This window comes from Arvicola amphibius, chromosome 2 (genome assembly GCF_903992535.2).
Source record: "Arvicola amphibius chromosome 2, mArvAmp1.2, whole genome shotgun sequence".
NCBI lineage: Eukaryota > Metazoa > Chordata > Mammalia > Rodentia > Cricetidae > Arvicola > Arvicola amphibius.
This window is the reverse complement of record NC_052048.2, coordinates 99,380,197-99,398,643: the sequence shown is the minus strand read 5'-3', so window position 1 is coordinate 99,398,643 and position 18,447 is coordinate 99,380,197. Positions and strand designations below refer to the sequence as shown.

The 18,447-nt window shown below is 46.5% G+C and overlaps 1 long non-coding RNA gene across 2 annotated transcripts; it reads left to right on the top strand.

Annotated features, from left to right (window-relative positions):
* Window positions 1-6,221: 6,221 nt before the first annotated feature.
* LOC119807848 lies at window positions 6,222-16,952 on the top strand. Of its 2 annotated transcripts, none has more exons than XR_005284362.1 (5): window positions 6,222-6,313; window positions 9,230-9,375; window positions 10,159-10,381; window positions 11,136-11,214; window positions 14,458-16,952. It is a non-coding gene; the product is annotated as an uncharacterized LOC119807848 (long non-coding RNA). The 2 variants fall into 2 exon arrangements; XR_005284361.1 differs by having other exon boundaries at window positions 9,230-9,466.
* The last annotated feature ends 1,495 nt before the right edge of the window (window positions 16,953-18,447 follow it).

Below are 18,447 nucleotides of genomic sequence, written 5' to 3'. Positions count from 1 at the left end.
GACTTCCACTATCATTAGGAGGCAAACTGTCCTCTAGGTGCCATGGTGGTCCTCCAGCTTAAGAGCAATAAGCAGCTGGCTCCTTTCCCAGGACCTGATACGGTGTTGAGTGCACAGTAGGCATCCGATAGCTGCTACTATCAGGAACCTGCAGCAAAAATAAAGTTAGAAACTGTCTCAACTTGGTCCCTTCTGTGGCTGACTCCTTGGTCTGAAGAAACAACACTTCAGACTTCATGAGCTACTGTCCGTGGATCGGTCCACCCATATTCCTGGTGTAGTCCTCAGTTCTGGTGTTGTCAACAGCTGATGGAGAGGACAGTCAGCGGTGTGGAGGACATGGACATTTCATCAGAGCCTCCTCTTGCACTGGTTTCTGTGTGCAGGCAAAATTCTAGAACCAGATGGTGTATGTGGGAAAGCCAAGCCGGATCACACGCTTCAGAGTTCTCTGATGGGAGGTATGTAAGTGGCAGGAATGTTGAGGACACTTGTATTTGTTAGCAAGAAAGGGTTCTTCTGAATGGCAGAGACTCTGCCCTGAGTCTTTGTTTAGTGGGACTCGGATTCTCCTGATTCAGAGGAGTCAGCACTGCCCTGTTGCTAAAAGGTTCTTTTTGTTTGTTTTGTTTTTGTTTTTCCAGACAGGGTTTCTCTTTGTAATAGCCTGACTGTTCTGGCACTCACTCTGTAGACCAGGCTGGCCTCAAACTCTCAGAGATCCACCTGCCTCTGCCTCCTGAGCACTGGGATAAAAGGCATGTGCTACCAGCATCACCTGTAGAAGGTTCTTTCTACATCCTCCCTCCCATCCCTCTAATAGCTGTGCGGGAACAAGCCTGAGTCTATAAGGAAATAATGGAAGAATAACAGTCAAGCCTCATGAACATTCCTCTGTTATTCCAGATCCTTCCCTGGAACCCTGGATGTAATGGTCTGTCCTGTCCCTTTAAGAGACAAGCTCTGCCTACTCCCTCCCCTGTCCACTGAGGAGAGCAGATCTTCCTTCTGCTTCTAGCCTGCTAGTCTTTCCTTTCCATCTCTCGTTCCTGAAGAGGCAGCTTCTGCCTCTCTCCCTTATCTTCACTTCTCCCTTTCTCCTTTCCTCCCCCCTTTCTCTCTGTTTCTCTTCCTCTCTCTTTCTCTGCCTCTCTCTCTGTTCTTCTCCCTTCTCCCTTTACTCCCTTTCCCCTCCATAATTCACTAAATAAATACCCACTTTCTCTGCATGGTGTGCCTAAAAGGTCTCTGTCTCTCACCCATTGCATGGCTCCCTGATAGAGACTGGCTGCCTTCATGTCCCGCTGTGTTCTCGTGCCTACTGCCCATTGTCACCACTTGGGGACCTATGGCATTTTATTTTAACCATAACATTGGTGCTTGTGACTCAGCCAGGCTCTCTCTACGTTCCATCCAGCCCAAGGAAATGTGGACCCCTGGGCTTGGGAGCCAGGTTTCTTTACAACAGCTCTGGGTTCTATCTGCCTGGTGACCTCTGCGCACACCAGCAACTTTGCTAGCACTGCACACGCTGTGTGGTGCATTTGATTTGGGGCCAGGGGTCCCTCGGATTTTTCTTTCTCCTTTCTTTTTCTTTTCTTTTGGACCACTCATAAGTGGTTCCTGTCATGAGAGACTGCTCGGAGTGACCTCTAGCCTCTCTGGCTTCCGAGTCTCCTGGACTAGGGCCAGTCAGGTTTTAACACCCCACCTGTAGAGAGGAGTCATCCCTCTATAGGCCCTGCGGTGTTCATTTGCTGTTTTCATGTTTTCAGCTATGGTGTAAATCCTCAACTATCAGCCACCCGCCTGTGAATGCTCTGCCAGTGTCCCACCAGCTCTGCTTTTCCCTGCCACCAATGCTGCTGGTCCCACCGAAACTGACAAGATTAGTTGGACCCATGAGGCAGCTGTTTTCATTTCCAGCCTTTGCTCCCTGCTGTGGCTTGTGGTGCAGTGGGTCAGTGACAGGGCAGATCATGCCTCTAGGTCTCTCTTGTTATGTTTAAAACCCCCGTGGCTCAAAAAATGTGGCTTTTCCATACAACACGTGACCGCCGCCATTTTGACTGAGGTTAGGTGACCTTACTGCCACCTTAACTGAGGTCAAGTGACCTCACCACCATCTTAACTGATGGCTAGGTCAGGTGACCAAGTCCTACCATCTTTACTGAGGCATACCCTGTCTGGTTCCCCCGGTTTACTTATGTTTTTGTGCCTAAATTCCTCTTTCTGACCCTGTTACATGTGCGTTTTGTGCAGTGGCATGCCTTTAGTAGGGCCCACCAAGAGCATCCACTTCACCCAATTCCTGTTCACTATGTGAACATGTAACTTAAATGCACCTATGTTTACTGTTAAATGTTATAGTTGCCTGTTCATTGGATCTCATTCCAGACTACAATGCAATAAGTCTCATGTTTTAAACTGGTATATACTTATAAGTCTCTTACAAAAGTACTTTATATTTAATACAACCCTGCTTTAAAATATCGTAAGCTGTTCTCTGCTATCATCTGTTCCACCATTAAGCTTTATTGCTAATGGTTTTCTCTTTTGTCTTTTAAAAGTATAAATCTTACCTGTTAAGTTGAGAGCCAGTACAGTCAAGTTTGGATCCAGCTCTCCAGGGAGATTCTATACAGTAGTTAGACCTGATAAACAGCCCTCAACTGCTCAGAGATCTGTGGAATATGGCATTTAAATATTTAATTATTAAAAATCTTTTCATAACAAAAAGAGACAGGTTGGCTCCTAGCAGCAGCACTCTGTTTCCTCCAGAGAAGACAGAAGACAAATGGGCACAGAACAACGTCCATCCACAATTTACTTCAACTGCCAAGCACTGACCACTGGACAAAACTGCCTTTCATCTAACCTGAAGATCTCCAGACAGATTTCTTAGCCCACAGGATCTTCTGGAGCTTGGCAGGCCCTGCATAAAACAGCAAAAGAAACATACGACCCTCAGTGACCATGGAGGACCCTGAGGAGTAGCTCTAGGTGCCAACCAAGTAAGTTTTTAATCAATAACTCAAGTAAAATTTTATTCTTCTCGAAGATCTCTGATGCAGTTTGACAACTGAGAGGTTTTGTTGGTTTAAAAGGACAGTTTCACCAAACAAATTTCAGCAAAATATAAATATAAGTTATAAAGGTGTGAGAACGAGTACACGCCATCAAATTTCTCTCTCATGCTGCCTTTCATAGTCTTAAAGATACTTTGCATTATGCAAAAATACCTGTCACAGTCATTCTGATATAAATATGCTACTGTTTGTATATGTCTATGCTCATGTTTTCACAAACCCTAAGAATTGAAGGATCCACCTTAATCAGGTCAGATACACCCTTCTCAACTCTCTGATCCTAATTTTTTTTCCCTAAACTTAACTTTGTCCTTTGTTCTGCCAATACCTTAAACAGGTGTAAGAGACATCAGACATTTCCATACCACAAACACCAGACAGGAGCAAAGAGACCAGCTACCCCAGGATGTGACCAGCACCCAGCTTTCTCAGGATCTCCCCAGTAGGAAGAGGGGATAGAGTGGGAGTGGATGATCTGGCTCTGCTCCTCTTGAGACCCTGAAACTTGGGTAGTTGAATGTTTTGGCTGTTTCTGTGCACATGTGTACATTCGGGTGCACACATGTATGTACAGCTGCATATATGGAAGCAGGAAAAGGGTATCATGTGTTTGGGGGACATCTAGCTTCCGAGGTAAATGCTGGGGTCTGAACTCTGGTTTTTGTGATTGTGTAACAGGTATTAATAACTACTGAGCTATATCTCTAGCCCCTGGGTTGTTTTGTTATTGTTGTTGAGACAGAAGTTCACTATGTAGCCCTCACTGGCATGGCACTTGCTTTATAGATCATGCTAGTCTCAAACTCACAGAGGCCTTCTTGTCTTGCATGCTCCACCACTCGGGGCTTTGCAGTGGTGAGTGAGGTGGGCAGTTGCAGGCTGATCTGTGGGCTATCCTGAGAAACTCACACAGTGACACACAGTGGTGCTTGAGATACAGGCAGCTTCACCTGCAGAGAGCTGGGAGCTTGTGGCAGACATTAAAGAGCAATTAGGAGAAAGAAGGAGGAGGTTGCCCCAACCTTTTTCATGGCTTTCCTCCCCACGCAGGAGACTCAAAGGCCTTGTTCACATCATCTCTCTTTACTTGCGGGGAGGCGGGGTCCTCCTGCCCTTAGTTCCTCCCCTGACCACTCCCTTTCTGAGCTGTTCTTGTCTCTCTACAATAGTTTGCCTCTTTTGTCACAACCAAGGACTACTCATCTTTTTAAGCTCAGGGCCCCTATAACTCCATGTTTACCTGGTCATGGTTGCTCTTGCCTATGGTCCCAGCCCTTGAGAGACTGAGAGCCCAGGATCGCTGTGAATTTAGGACCAACTTGGAATACACAGTGATCTGAATGCCAGCCTGGACTGGTTAGCAAGCTGTAAAGACCAGATACATAGGGAATCAGAGGCCCCTAATGGGTCGGTGGCAGATCAGAGGGCTCAAGCCAGATCTGCAATCTTCCCAGGACTGAGTCCTGCTCCAGTTCTTATGCTGTGTGTGCGACGCAAGCCCATGGGGAAAAGCCATCGTTTGGTTGGTTATAACTAAAGTGGGTCATGATACTCAGGACAAAGAAATCAGACTGTCTAGCAAACTTCAGAAAATCAGGGGTATCCATGATGTCAAGCAGGTTTCTATAACACACGCGAGCAGAATTTTCAAAGCAGATGATTTGCCTGCAGAATATTAACCTTGCCCTGATGCCACCGTCATCGAGTGATCTCTTTCAAGCCCCCTTCTGTTCTCTCTCAAAGTCACCCTTGGGTGCCATTGATCCCATCAGAATTCTTGGCAGGCTGCAGCTGATCTAGACTGCAGAGACAGCAATACTGGTAGGTTAAAGATTGTGCTGGGTGGGGCCAGGGGAGGTGACTCTGTGGGTCAAGTGCTTCCATATATAGCCAGGGCAGTGCGTATCTGTAACCGCAATATTGGAGGGGCAGACAGGTGGATCCCAGGGGCTAGCTGGTCTACCAGTCTGCTAAAACAGAGGGCTCCATGTTCAATGAGAGACTCTTTGTCAAAAGAACAGGGTGGAGAGTGTCGGATGAAGACCAGCAATAACACATCAAGATTTGTCCTTCATGTGTGCGCGCGCGCACACCCACACCCACACCCACACACACGCACACACACACACACACACACACACACACACACACACACACACATGCACGCACGCACGCGCAACTGCACCACGGGCTTTCTCACAAAGTTCTGGGCCCTGTGACTAGAGGCAGTGTGCACTGTCAATGTAAGGGTAGGGTGGCTGAAACCTGGGCAAGTGGTCTCCAGGTACAACTTCAGGACCAATATTGTGCTGCGTCTTCCTGCCCTATCCCTCTCCCATCACCCCAGGGCATCATCTTTATAGTCAGAAACAGAGGGTTCGCAGGCAGCCTCTTAACCCGCTGTGACCCAGGCTTGAGGGCAGAATGACTAAGCTCTGCCTTTTTCTAATTATATGACCTTCATAAGGTCACCTCCCTTTCTGAGCCTTTGGGCCTGTCTTTTGTTTGTTGTTTATTAATAGAATATTGCTATGTAGCTCAGGCTAACCTTAAACTGCCTGTTGGGTGCAGAGATGTTAGGTACAAGCTGCTCTAACTGGCTCTTGAGCTTTTAAGCAATCAGTGGAGATTTATACTGGATGGCCATGGGAGCCCCTGTCCCAGGAATAGAAACACACATGCTAGATTCCCAGAGTGCCTTGGCGGACAGGTGCTGGAGTCCTGCCTGCACAGCTTCCATAACCTTCTGATCCTCCACCCTCAAGGGACACCAGACTTCTCAGAGTTTGGCAAATACTGCAGGTGGTTGTCTCTTGGTCGCTTGTCCAGAGCCCCATGACGTCACGTGGGATGGGAAGCCAACTGCGAAAGAGTGCATTGAGCCAACGGAAGCTGTCGCCCTGACCCTGTCGTGAACTTCACCCATGGTCCTGGGTGAGCTCAGCCAGCAGCTGCTTCTTCCACGCCTCTGTCCTCACCTGGAGAGCAGGCCAGCCTCCCAGGACTCCTGCCAAGGGAAGACGAGCTAACACCTCAAAGGTGTTTAGTGTTGGCCTGGAACTTGCCAAACACAGGATAAATATTAGCGATGGCTTGGCAGGGCCCGGGAGAGCTTTGTCCTCCCACATTCTCTCCACGTCTGGACAGCAGGGAAAGGCTTTATGGATATCCCCATGGCTTTCTGTCTCCTCAGACACCAGCTACCTGCTTTTCCGTGTGCTCAGGTGTTCTGGACTTGGGAAATGGTACCGGGTTAGGGATCCTTCTGGTGTATTTTGAGTTAAAGTTACTTTGGGAACTGTGTGACTGTTGATGAGGGTGGTTTGAGGTAGCTGGAAGGGTGACAATGCCTAGCTGCTTTAGATAGTGCCCTTAATGGAGGATGGATGGCTGCCATCTAGATCACAGCTTCTCTGAGCAGGAAGTGGGATCAGAGCCTGTTTGAATCTCTGGTTTTCATACATTTTGATGAGTAAAGACTCATCTCTTTGAGTAAAGGTTTACCCGAAAAATGCCTCGGCAGAATTGAGCTGAATGAAACAGCCCTCAGCTGCCTAATCTCCAACCCTTGGCAGTTCCACACATCTGAGCAATACCCTCCAGAGAGCTGCGTCCCATCTTAGAAACCAGTTGGAGGGAAACTTGGGACAGTTTTTAATCTCTCTAGCAACAGTGGTTTCTTATGGCTAGTTTCTCAGTTTTTATTCATGTATTTCATTTATTCATTAACAAATACTCATATACAGGCTGTTGAATACTTATTTGTATGATCTTTGTTATATTAGGTAAATCTGAATGTATCAGTATGTTGTATGCTTATGTGTAAGAATAGTTAAGAGCATGAGTCATCTTGGGGAAATTCCTTACTCCTTCTGTGCCTCAGTTTCCCCTTGTCTTAAAACAAGGATATCTAATAAGCCTGGCAGTGGTAGTGCATGCCTTTGATCCCAGCACTCAGGAGGCAGAGGCAAGCAGATCTCTGAGTTTGAGGTCAGCATGGTCTACAGAGAAAGTTCCGGGACAGCCAGTACTGTTACACAAGAAACTCTGTCTTAAAAAAACCAAAACCAAAACCAACCAAACAAACAAACAAAACACCAAGGATATCTAATAATGCCTACTTTAAATTTACTGTGAGTCAGTGAGTGGAAAGTTAGGTGTACGTGTGTGAACACGTGTCTATACACTCATGCACATGTGTGAACGTGTGCACTAGGAGTGAGCTCTGCTGATAAAGGGAAGGACTGCTGGACCAGAGCTTGCCAGTGGAGGTGTGGGGAAATGTCCACTGAGATCATCCCAGCTCCCAGCAGAGCAGAGTGGAAAGCTTCACTTTGGCCTCCTTTTCTTTTTTCTGAGCCATTTTCCAGAAGTACAGGAAATCCAGGTCCCCAGTGGGAGCAAGACTGGCACGGAGAGAAACAGGGCTCCCCTGAGGCCCTCTTCCCACTCCTCCCCACAAGAAGCTTCAGCTTTGGCCCCAGTGAGAACACTCACACTCTAGAATCACACAGACCTTGGTACTTCCTGCACTGTGTTTGGGGGTGCATCCAAATATCTTTCTTTTAAAGTGTTGACTTTACGATGTGTAACTCACAAACCACTTGGCAGAGGACAGGAGCTGTGTCCTTTTAGGACCTCTCTTCATCCCTTCCCCCGCCTGAATCCCAGGGAAGCTGGTTCCTAGCAACCGTATCTGCATGCCCTTGGCCCTCTGGCTTCTTACTGAGTTCTGAACATAGGATGACAACCAGAAAGAGTCAAAGTTGGTTTGCCTCCTACCCGGCCTGCCTGCTTTCCTCCACCAGAAGCCAGAGCCTCCCTCTGGCAGTTCATCCCTCTGTGGCTTTGATTCATCACTTTCCCCACTTTGTTCTGTCAGCACTGGGGGTGGTGCCCACTTTCTCTGTCTTGTCTCAGTGACCTGAATTCAGTTCCTGCCTGCCTGACTTCCCTAAGCTCCCATCTTCCACTTTTTAAGAGGTGCTTTATTAAACTCTTTTCAGATTTCTCAGATTATCCATGTGCTTTCTTATGCATCCTTCTGCCCTTCCAGTCATTCATCCATCCTTTCTTTCATTAATCCATCCACCCTCACACCAATCTATTCATCCATCTATCCATCCATCCTCCCATCCATCCATCCATCCATCCATCCATCCATCCATCCATCCATCCATCCATCTACTAATCCTTCCATTCATCCTTCTACCCATCCATCCAACCATCCATCCATCCATCCATCCTTCCATTCACCCATTTATCCTATCCATCTCCCTCCCATCAATCAATCTATCTATCTATCTATCTATCTATCTATCTATCTATCTATCTATCTATCTATCCATCCATCCTTTTATTCACCCATTCATCCTTCTATCCATCCATCCTCCCATCAATCTATCCATCCACCCATTTATCCATCCATCCATTTACTAATCCTTCCATTCATCCATCTTCCCATCCATCTATCTGTCCGTCCATCCATTTATCCATCCATCTATCTTTCTATCCCTCCATCTTCAGAAGCACAGGACAGGGTTCAATGTAGAAGCTCAATACATTCAGCAAACACTAAGCACCTACTGTTAAGTGTTTGTTAAGTGGCCAGTGCCAGGCTCTGTGCCAGGGAATAATAGGAAAGTCAAACATGGCCTCTGTTCTTTATAAGCTGACAGTACGATTCAGCAGTGTGTTCAGTAACCTTTTGATGAACAACTTAAGAACAGACTTCTTGTTGTGGGATAATTTTTTTGAACACTGTGAAGACATGTCTTTGCCAAGGTGTCTTCTGATTGGTTTAATAAAGAGCTGAATGGTCAACAGCTAGGCAGGACAGAATAGGCAGGACTTTTGGGGTAAGAGAGGAGGAACTGGGGAAGAATCTGAGGTACATGAGAGTCACAAGCAAGACATGGAGGGAGTCAGACATACAGAATGAAGGAGAGGTAAAAAGTCGCATGGCAGAACACAGATTAATAAAAACAGGTTAATTTGAGTTATAAGATCCAATGGGACAAGCTTAAGCTAAGGCCAAGCTTTCATAATTTATTAATTATTAAGTCTCCATGTCATTATTTGGAGGCTGGCGGTCCTGACAAGAAAGACTCATGGCAGTTTCTTTTGGCTTTTGGTTTCAGAGATCTTGGTTCGCCGTCATTTGGCCTTGTTGGAGTGGGCCTGTGTTAAAGACAAAGCATCGTATTGTAAAGGAGTCTGTGGAGCATGGATGGCTGCCTCATGATGGTCAGAAAGCAGAAAGGAAGAGAAACCAGAAGGAGCCAAGGTGGGATATCCTCTTCAAAGAGGTACCTTTCGTGACCCACCCTCCGGCCAGAACCTACCTCCTCACAGCTCACTCACGAATTCACTACCGGGTAAACACATTGATATACCTATTGGCCTCCATAATCTCCACCTCTCAATGACTGGATCTACTATTTGAGAACAAAGTCTCCAGCACATGAGCCTTTAGGGGAACATTTTATATATAAACCTTACCAAGAGGAAAGAACAAAACAGGTACCTCAATCTCCAGTAGTCCTTTGTAGCTAATAAGAAGAAAAGGAAGAGAAAGAGGGAGGAACGAAGGGAGACAGGCAGAGAGGCCTTTGAGGATTACTCAGGAAGACTTGAAAAGGAATTAGGAGAAGCATTCTGGGCTCTTTTATTTTTTTTTATCATGAAGAAGTTTAAGTCTTAGCTTTCTGCTTGCCTTCTAACACACACATCCACATGATGTGGGATTCCCCTTTGTATGCTGTGAATATGTTTTTCTTAAAAATCATTGGTTAATAAAGAAGCTTCTTTGGCCTGTGGCAGGGCAGAATAGAGCTAGGTGGGAAAACTAAACTGAATCCTGGGAGAAAAAAGGCAGTCAGGGAGATGCCATGTAGCTGCCAAAGGAGACAGACGCCGGACAAAATCTTACTGGTAAACCACGAGCCTCGTGGTAAAATATAAAATAATAGTAATGGGTTAATTTAAGATATAAGAGTTAGTTAATAAAAAGCCTAAGCTATTAGCCAAGCAGTAGTTAATTAATATAGTTTCTGTGTGATTATTTCAGGTCTGGGTGATGGGGAACGAATGAGCAGTCTCTGCCTACACACACACAGAGGAAAAAAGGCAGACACACCAGTATCTCCTTCTGAAAGAGGCACCCTGCTAACCAGCTCCTCACCTGACTACATCCCAGGAGGATGGCCCTTCCTGAGTTCCTGAGCTAGCCTCTCCTCACCCTCTGGTCAACCAATGAGGGAACTGAAGTCCGAAATCGAACAGGATATTGGGTAAAGAGAAGCAAGCTAGAAGGGATGTGGAATCATGGCACAAATCCTGCTATGGCTCCAACAGTTTCCCTCTGGGAATGTGTAAGGGCTGAGAACATAGTACAATGTCTCAGAAGTCCACAGGGAACTGACATTAGAGCTAAACCTCTTCCAGGAATGAGTAACATTGAGAGAACTCAGCAGACTCCAACCGAGCTGTCGAAAGAGCTCTTTGGGTGCCAGATGTGCCAGATGTGGTCCTATAAAAAATGAGATTCAACTGTATCCTCAACAGCCTCTTATGCAGCAGTGAGAATGGGCCTGGGAGATTATACAAACAGAGATCTGCCCTAGATGGAGAAACCTGTTCATGGGATTAGCTATAAAATACACTGAAATTTGTTCACTAAACATATACAGAGAGACTGCTGGATATCTGGCCTCATCTAGATGTTAGACCCAGGAGAGGACTTGGGGGGGGGGGCTCCCACTCTGGGAGGCTTTCTATTTTAGGGTGAAGTGAGGAGTTGGAGAGACAAAGATGGAGCTCCCACAGAAAGGACCTGTCTACAGTTTTTTTTCTCTCTTTCTCTCAGCCTAGGGTCCAGTACATAGCAGGTACTCAGTGAACTTAGTTGACTTGCAGAGGAAGCACATACAACATAGGAGATTCTGGGGACACTGTCCTCAAAATGTCACAGTAGGGAGCAACAGCAAAACTGCAGGGGGGAATAACAGAACTCCTCTCCCTCTTCCCGCCTGCCTGTCTCTACAGTAACCATTACCAGCACTGGTCAGGGTCAAACATGGGCAACCAAACAGTGGCATCAGAGACCCTTGAAGGTGCATTTTAGGTGAGTACCACTGCATGGAGAACTTTTGTATTTCAGATCCACTTCTCTTAGGGCACAAATGTGTTAAACGACTTAAATACATTCTCTAGGAAAGGCAAACCATCTTGTTGCCTAGAACTAATTTAAGTTCATTTTTCTCTCTAGTCTTTGTCTCTATGCCTGTGTGATTTAACTCAGCAATAATCATAGTGAACATGTAATTTTGTATTCTGTTTGCACTGCCTTTTCTTTCTTTCTTTCCTTCTTTCTTTCTTTCTTTCTTTCTTTCTTTCTTTCTTTCTTTCTTTCTTTCTATTTTTAAATAAAGCATTTATTCCTTCACATAGATGTGGTGCTCAGGGCCAGTCTTTGTTGGCCTACCAGTTTTCAGCTTAGCAGCTCAGCACTGAAAAGACAATGAGAAATGTTTTCATCGCTTCTATCAGGCGTCTGAGAAAGCCTTTGTGCTCCAGGGCTCTACAGACTGAGGAGTTAGAGCAAGAACAGACTTCTCAGGCAGATTATTTGCGTTATCTAAACAGGGTGTTTCACTGGTGCAGGAGGAAACCTCCCATAGAAATCAAATGCCCACAAGTGTCCGTGTGACAGCCTGAGCAACCGAGACTTGAATTCATAGATTGTCATTTGTCATCTGTGTGACCTTGGACCACCCACTTAGCCAATTCTCTTGTTCTCAGTTTCCCTCTTGTGGGGTGAAGAAAGAGGAGAGGAACGGATGAGACAGAGCCTCTCTGGGACTTCATTTAGCAAATACAATGTTCCCTGCATGATATACATTTTAAATATTTTTATGTGTGTGACTCTTTTAACTGCTTCTAAGTATGTGTCCCATGTGTGTGCTCAGTGCCCTCAGAGTTTAGAAGAGGGCACCGGATGCCCTAGAGTTGTGGGTGGTTTTAGAGCTACCGTGTGGATTTTGGGAATCGAACCAGGGTCCTCTGCAAAAGCAAGCAATGCTCTAAACCACTAAGCCGCCTCTCCAGCCCTCTCCATGATACTGAGTCTGACTTTGGGCAAGCCTCTTTGATCTTTAGTTTGTGCATATGCCAAAACGGGAGAAAATAGAGGAGCGCATTTAATCAGGACTGGCTTAAGTTTCAGAGGTTTAGTCCATTATCATCATGGCAGGAAGCATGGCGGTGTGCACACAGATATGGGACTGGAGAGGGAGCTGAGAATTCTACATCTCGGTCCACAAGCCACCATGGGTATAGCTTGAGCACATGAGCCCTTAAAGCCAGACACCCTAACTCCGACAAGGTCACACCTCCTAATAGTGCCACTCCCTATGAGCTCACGGGGGGGCGGCAATTTTATTCAAACCACCACAGGGAGGCAGGTGAGCCACACAGCAACAGCCTGCCTTGTTGAGTGAAAGTCCTCTGACTTCCCTTCTTGCTTCCGTCTTCCTTCCCTCCCTCCTTCTCCCCTTCCTCTCTCCCTCTCATTTCTTCCATTCTTCCCCATTGCTCTACAGTGCTGATCTCTAACGTACATTGTACCAAGCATCCTACAGTATCAGTGGCCAGGCTCTGCTCCCCTGAACAATTGTGCTCTTCTGCACAGGGGTTCTCAAAAGACGTGCAGAAGGGCAGCAGAGCTTCGAGACAGGCCCGTGAAGCACCTGGAACTGGTAGAGAAATCTCACCATGGGGATGGGCAAAGTAAATATTAAGTGGCCGCAGAGTTGTGCGTTGAAAGAGAAGCAAACACCTAGGCAGCGAGACTGCATGCGGCGCAGTCCTGGAGGAGCTGATCTATGGTGGAAGAGGCCTGCCTAGAAGGTGGTGAGTGGCCTCGTTAAAGACAGGCCCAGCCTGCCTGGACCACCGGGAGCAGGAAGCCGGAGAGGAGGAGCCAAGCTCCCAGTGGCAGCGAGGGAGGTCAGACCTGATGACTTTTAGAATCACACCTCCCTCATTTGACTTTAAATCTCCCAGATCAGGCCCCGCAGAAGAGGAGGCAAGGCTCTCATTCACGTGGGCTGGGCGTCTAAAGAGCTCTGATTTTTATTCTAATTTTCATTGAAAGAATGAATGGCATAGATAATGAATGAATATTGAATGGCACAGATAACTCAAACACTCCTTACTAGAACCTCTGAGAAAGGTCAAGAAACAGGAAGGGGGCATGGTAGGGATGCATTTCCCAGGCACGGGGAAACCTGATGCTGAGCACCCAGGATTTATTTGTTCCTGGGTTCCCGAAGGGCTCTTAGTGAGCCTGATCTTTACCCTGGCTGGGTGGCAGCCCACCATGGTCTGCAGCTTTAGGGTTGGATATGATCCCCCTTCAACGTCCTACAAGGTTTTTGTTTTGTTTTGTTTTGTTTTTAGAGACATTTTGAAAACTTTACAATGGGAGAAAATCTATTACCAAGTTCTGAGCTGCCTGTTCTGCAACATCAAGTTTTCTTTATAAAGGGCTTCTGTTGGTGAAGCCAACCAGGACAGGAACTAATTACAGGGGGTCTCAGGGATAGCCAGGCCTGACCCCAGGTTGCATCAGCCTTGGGATGAATCTGAACCCAAAGAAGACTTGGGTCTGTCACACCTACCTATGTTTACACCTAGACAAGCCCCAGGGACACAGCCCAGAAGGATGCAGACCAAGGGACGTGGGGTACCCATCCTTTCCTGGTCCTTTAATATTGCTTTAATATTATCTTACCAGTAAGGGAGATCTACACTTCATTGTTACTATAGACTTTAGTACAGTGGTTCTCAACCTGTGGGTGGTGACCCCCTTTGGGTCAATGACCTTTTCACATGGGTTACATATTAGATATTTACATTATGATTTACAGCAGCAGTAGCAAAGTTACAGTCATGAAATAATTTGATGGTTGAGGGTTACCACAACATGAGGAACTGTATTAAAGGATCACAGCATTAGGAAGGTTGAGAACCACTGGTTTATCGTCTTTTAAAATGTTTTTTTAATTGATTTTATTGAGCTATACATTTTTCTCTGTTCCCCTCCCTTCCTCTACCCTCCCTTCTACTCTCTCCCATGGTCCCCATGCTTCCAATTTACTCAGGAAATCTTGTCTTTTTCTACTTCTTAAAATGTTTTTTTTCCTTTAAGTCATTCCCTGACTCCTTCCTGGAACCATTTTCCAGGTAAAACACCTGTACTCACCTCCTTGTCTCAGACTTCTCTCTTGAGGAAACCTGAACTGGTGTAACCTGGCTAGATCTCCAGTCCTGGCTATACCCAGAAACATTCTTTTATATTTGGCAGGTCAACTTTTTACATGGTTCTGCATGCTTCTCTTCTTATCACATCTGGGGATCAATGCCTGGGAGCCAGACCCAATGGTGGCCATTACAGAAGCAGGTGCTGACCTCGAAATGTCAGGAATCTGCCTGGGAGACCCCAGGGGCTGTCTTCTAGTGTCACAGTGGATGCTGTTTCCGCGCCAACCCTACATTTGCTCCTGGCGCCCTTTGCCTTTAGGTAGCCATGCCATCTGTTAGCCAAGGAGACTGGGGTTTGTGTCCCCTTCAGTTTGCCAGTCTCCAGGTATGACTCATTTCTGCTCAAGGAGGGATGGTTCAAGTCCATTTGGACAGGACACTTGGTGCGACAGAAATAGAAGCTCATCAGAGGTGTGCTTCTGCTTGACTGGTGCTTAGCCAAGTCACAGGAGGCTTAGCGTCTTGTAATGAGAATGCAGAGAAGGGAAATTGGTTGTGTGCGTGTCTGTGTCTGTGTGTGTGTGTGCGCGCGTGCGCACATGTGCACATACACGTGGGAGAGCATGCACATGTGTGCATTGAAGATCTTTGCTTTCATTTTAGCTGGCAGAAATCATTGCCCACTTGTAATCAATCTCTCTTCTGCTATTCTGACATCCTACTTCCAATTAGTACCCTCTCCTCCAACAAAGCAGGTGAAGGTGGGTAGCAGCTCCTGGGGGCACATTGATTTACTGTGTTACTCTGGGTCACACCCTGAGCTGCTCTGGACTCCATTTTTTCTAAAAAAAAAAAAAAAAAACTGGACATGATGAAAATGCGGCGTAGATTAGAACACTTTGATTTTAACAAGTCAAATGAGGAGGCTGCGTGATGCAAAAGGATCGTTGCGGGCAGTAAAATCTTATACCAAGAAGAGAGGGCGTCATTATGTCTCCGTGGGAATGGATTTTCAATTTTCTCTGGATGGCTTTTGATGGGCGTAGGAAACGAAGATTGAATCAGACAGCATTCTGAGCCGGAGACAACGGAAAGGGCTCGCACTAATTGAAATCGTGAGGAGGTTTATCGACAGCACACTGATGTGGCGTAGACTTGCCAGAGAGCTGCTGAGCCAGGTGTGCTTAAGTTATCAAGTGCCAAGAGCTCTGGGCAATGGCTGTAGCTACGGCACAGAACCCAGAGGCTGCTAAAGTCATTCTTTAATGCAAGAAAAAGTGGTGGCTCAGCCACCTCTGTGGCTCCTGCGACCTGCATGGCCCCAAAGCAGTGGCACTTATGACTTCTGGATGGTCTCTGCCTTTTTAAGCCAGCGTTCAGAAGGCAGGGTCCATGTCATTCCCTGTACTCAACTCTAGGGAGGCTGGGACGGTGTGGCCTGTGGGGCTTCCATTTCTGTTGTGAAGACCAAGCTGAAGGAGGACATGCCATTTCTCCATCAGATGGAGAAGTTGTGGGAAGAGATGGGACATCGTGAAGACCATTGAAGGACTTGGTTTGGGGCTTGGGAGAGGGCTGGGTGGGTGAACCGCTTGCTGTACAAAGGTGAGAACCTGAGGTGAGAACTCAGAACCCAAGGAAAGCCAGAGGTCAGAGTGCAGACCTGTAATCTTGGTGTTCCTGCAATGCTGGGGAGGAGAGACAGGAGACTCTGGAAACTCAAGGATCAGCTAACCTGGCATATACAACCCAACCAGACCCCGTTTCAACAAAGCAGAAGGTGAGGGCTAACAGTCAGAGTTGTCTTACCACCTCCACTCACCGGCTGTGGTGCCCGTGAGTACAAATGCGTGTGCACGCCGTACACGAAGATATCTTTAAGGCCTGGGTTAATATTGACAGAGCCATATGATTGCTTATCAGATACCAGACTTTCCAACAGAGATTTGTTGAGAACACTCTGAGCTGTCACAGCCCAAACCCCTGACCACTGTCACGTGACTTTCCTCCACCTCAGAGGAGGAGGAAGTAGAAATGACTTGATTCCAACTGGCTTACTCCTGTATCTTCTGGGACCCCAACCCTTCACTCTTCCTGTCTCCTTTGGTGGCACAATGGCAGGACAGAGCTTTTGCCTTGAATTTAAAGCATAAACAATGTACATTATGTTTTAGCACATGAGGTAAATAATCATTTATAGATATTACTAAACGTCTTTGTGAAAATGTGGATAAATCCGTATGATATATTGTCAATAATATATCAAATTGTTATTGTTATTTGATATATTGAAAACAAAAGGAGAATACCCAAATTATAAGTATGTGTGACTAAATGGACATAAAATAAATGTGGAAATTGATTAATAAAGTAATCTGTAAAGTGGGAAATAGCTGTTTGGGATTAAATTGTAGGTATGAGTAATTTTGATTTTTAAATATCTTTTCCTTTAAGGTTGCAGCCATGTAGCTACTTTCTTAAAAAGAAATATAGCAAGTTCTGCAGCTGTATTTAAAGGGAAACTAAAATTCTATCTTGGAAGATGTTTACTATACTGGAAGCTTCAGTAGTGTCCCAAGTTATGCTCAGGATAAGTGACCAGACTGCAATGACGGTTGAGAAGATGTAGGAAGGGCGAGGGAGGGAGGGTTACCTGCCTCTTTCCTTGTTTTCATAAAGATGAGGTGGTCTAAGGCCTGTCTCACATCAACTGAGCCTGCTGCAACGTTCTGTGGCAGCCGAAGCGACTGTAAAATGACCCCTCCTGCTGCTGCTCTCCTGGCTGTCCCAGCATGGGTTCCTGATGGCTGTTGTATGAATTCCCCATCTCCGAGGGGTAGCCACAGGGAAGGGCTTTCCTTCAACTTGTCTGTTCATGTGTCTTCCAGGATGCCCGCTCAGCTCCTCCTGTCTCCTGCCTTAGGAGCCGACCAGCTTGGCTTTCACTAGGACCAAAGTAGGTGCTGCCTGTTTGGCACCAAGAGTCACAATCTGCAGAGAGGTCTGGGTGAAGCGGTTCCTGTCTTGCTGGCTTGTTTCTTTGAGCCTGGGGGATTGTGTCAGGATGGGTAGCCTGCAGGATGGAGAGCGGAATCTTGCAAAGCACTAATTGCTTCTGGAAATTTGGCCCCTTGTAACCAAACTTCATATAAGATGGAGAGACCGGACTCCCTGAACAAGGCAGACAATGAGGGCTGCTGAGAAGCCAAGGACAATGGCACTGGGTTTTGATCCTACTGCATGTACTGGCTTTGGGGGAGGGGCCTAGCCTGTTTGGATGCTCACCTTCCTAGACCTGGATGGAGGGGGGAGGACCTTGGACTTCCCACAGGGCAGGGAACCCTTACTGCTCTTTGGACTGGAGAGGGAGGGGGCGGGGAGTGGGGGGGAAGGGGAAGGAAATGGGAGGCGGAGAGGAGGCAGAAATTTTTAATAAAAAAATAAATTAAATAAAATTTAAAAAAAGATGGAGAGGCAGAAGTTTTAACGTGTATATGTGTGTGTATGTGTGTATATGTGTGTATATGTGTGTGTCTCTGTGTGTATGTGTATGTCTGTGTGTATATGTGTGTGTGTCTGCATGTGTGCATGTATATATGTCTGTGTGTATGTCTGTGTGTCTGTGTGTGTATGTGTGTGTATGCATGTTTGTATATGTGGTGTATGTGTATATGCATGCGTGTGTTTATGTGTATGTGTATGTGTGTATGTGTATGTGTGTATGTGTGTGTGCATGTATGTATGTGTGTATGTGTGTGTGTGTGTGTTTAGGACAAATGTCCTCTTACAGCAGCTGCCAAGGAGTGAAGTCTTAGATGATGGCACCCTCTCCTCTGTCCCTGCAGGAAGAGCATGGTCCATTTGGATGCTGTCCATCCACTGACATGTGAGGTTGGCGTATGTTCTGCTCCATCCGCTGACATGTGAGGTTGGTGTGTGTGCCGCTCCTGGTTGCAGTTTCCTGAGAATCTGCACAGTCCTGTGCTCTGCTCTCTTACTTGCCTCTGACACGGCCAGCTCATCCTGTCATGGTAGCCCTTCTGCCCTTGATGTTCCCTTGAGCAATCTGAGGACAGGGAACAGTGGGCATCCC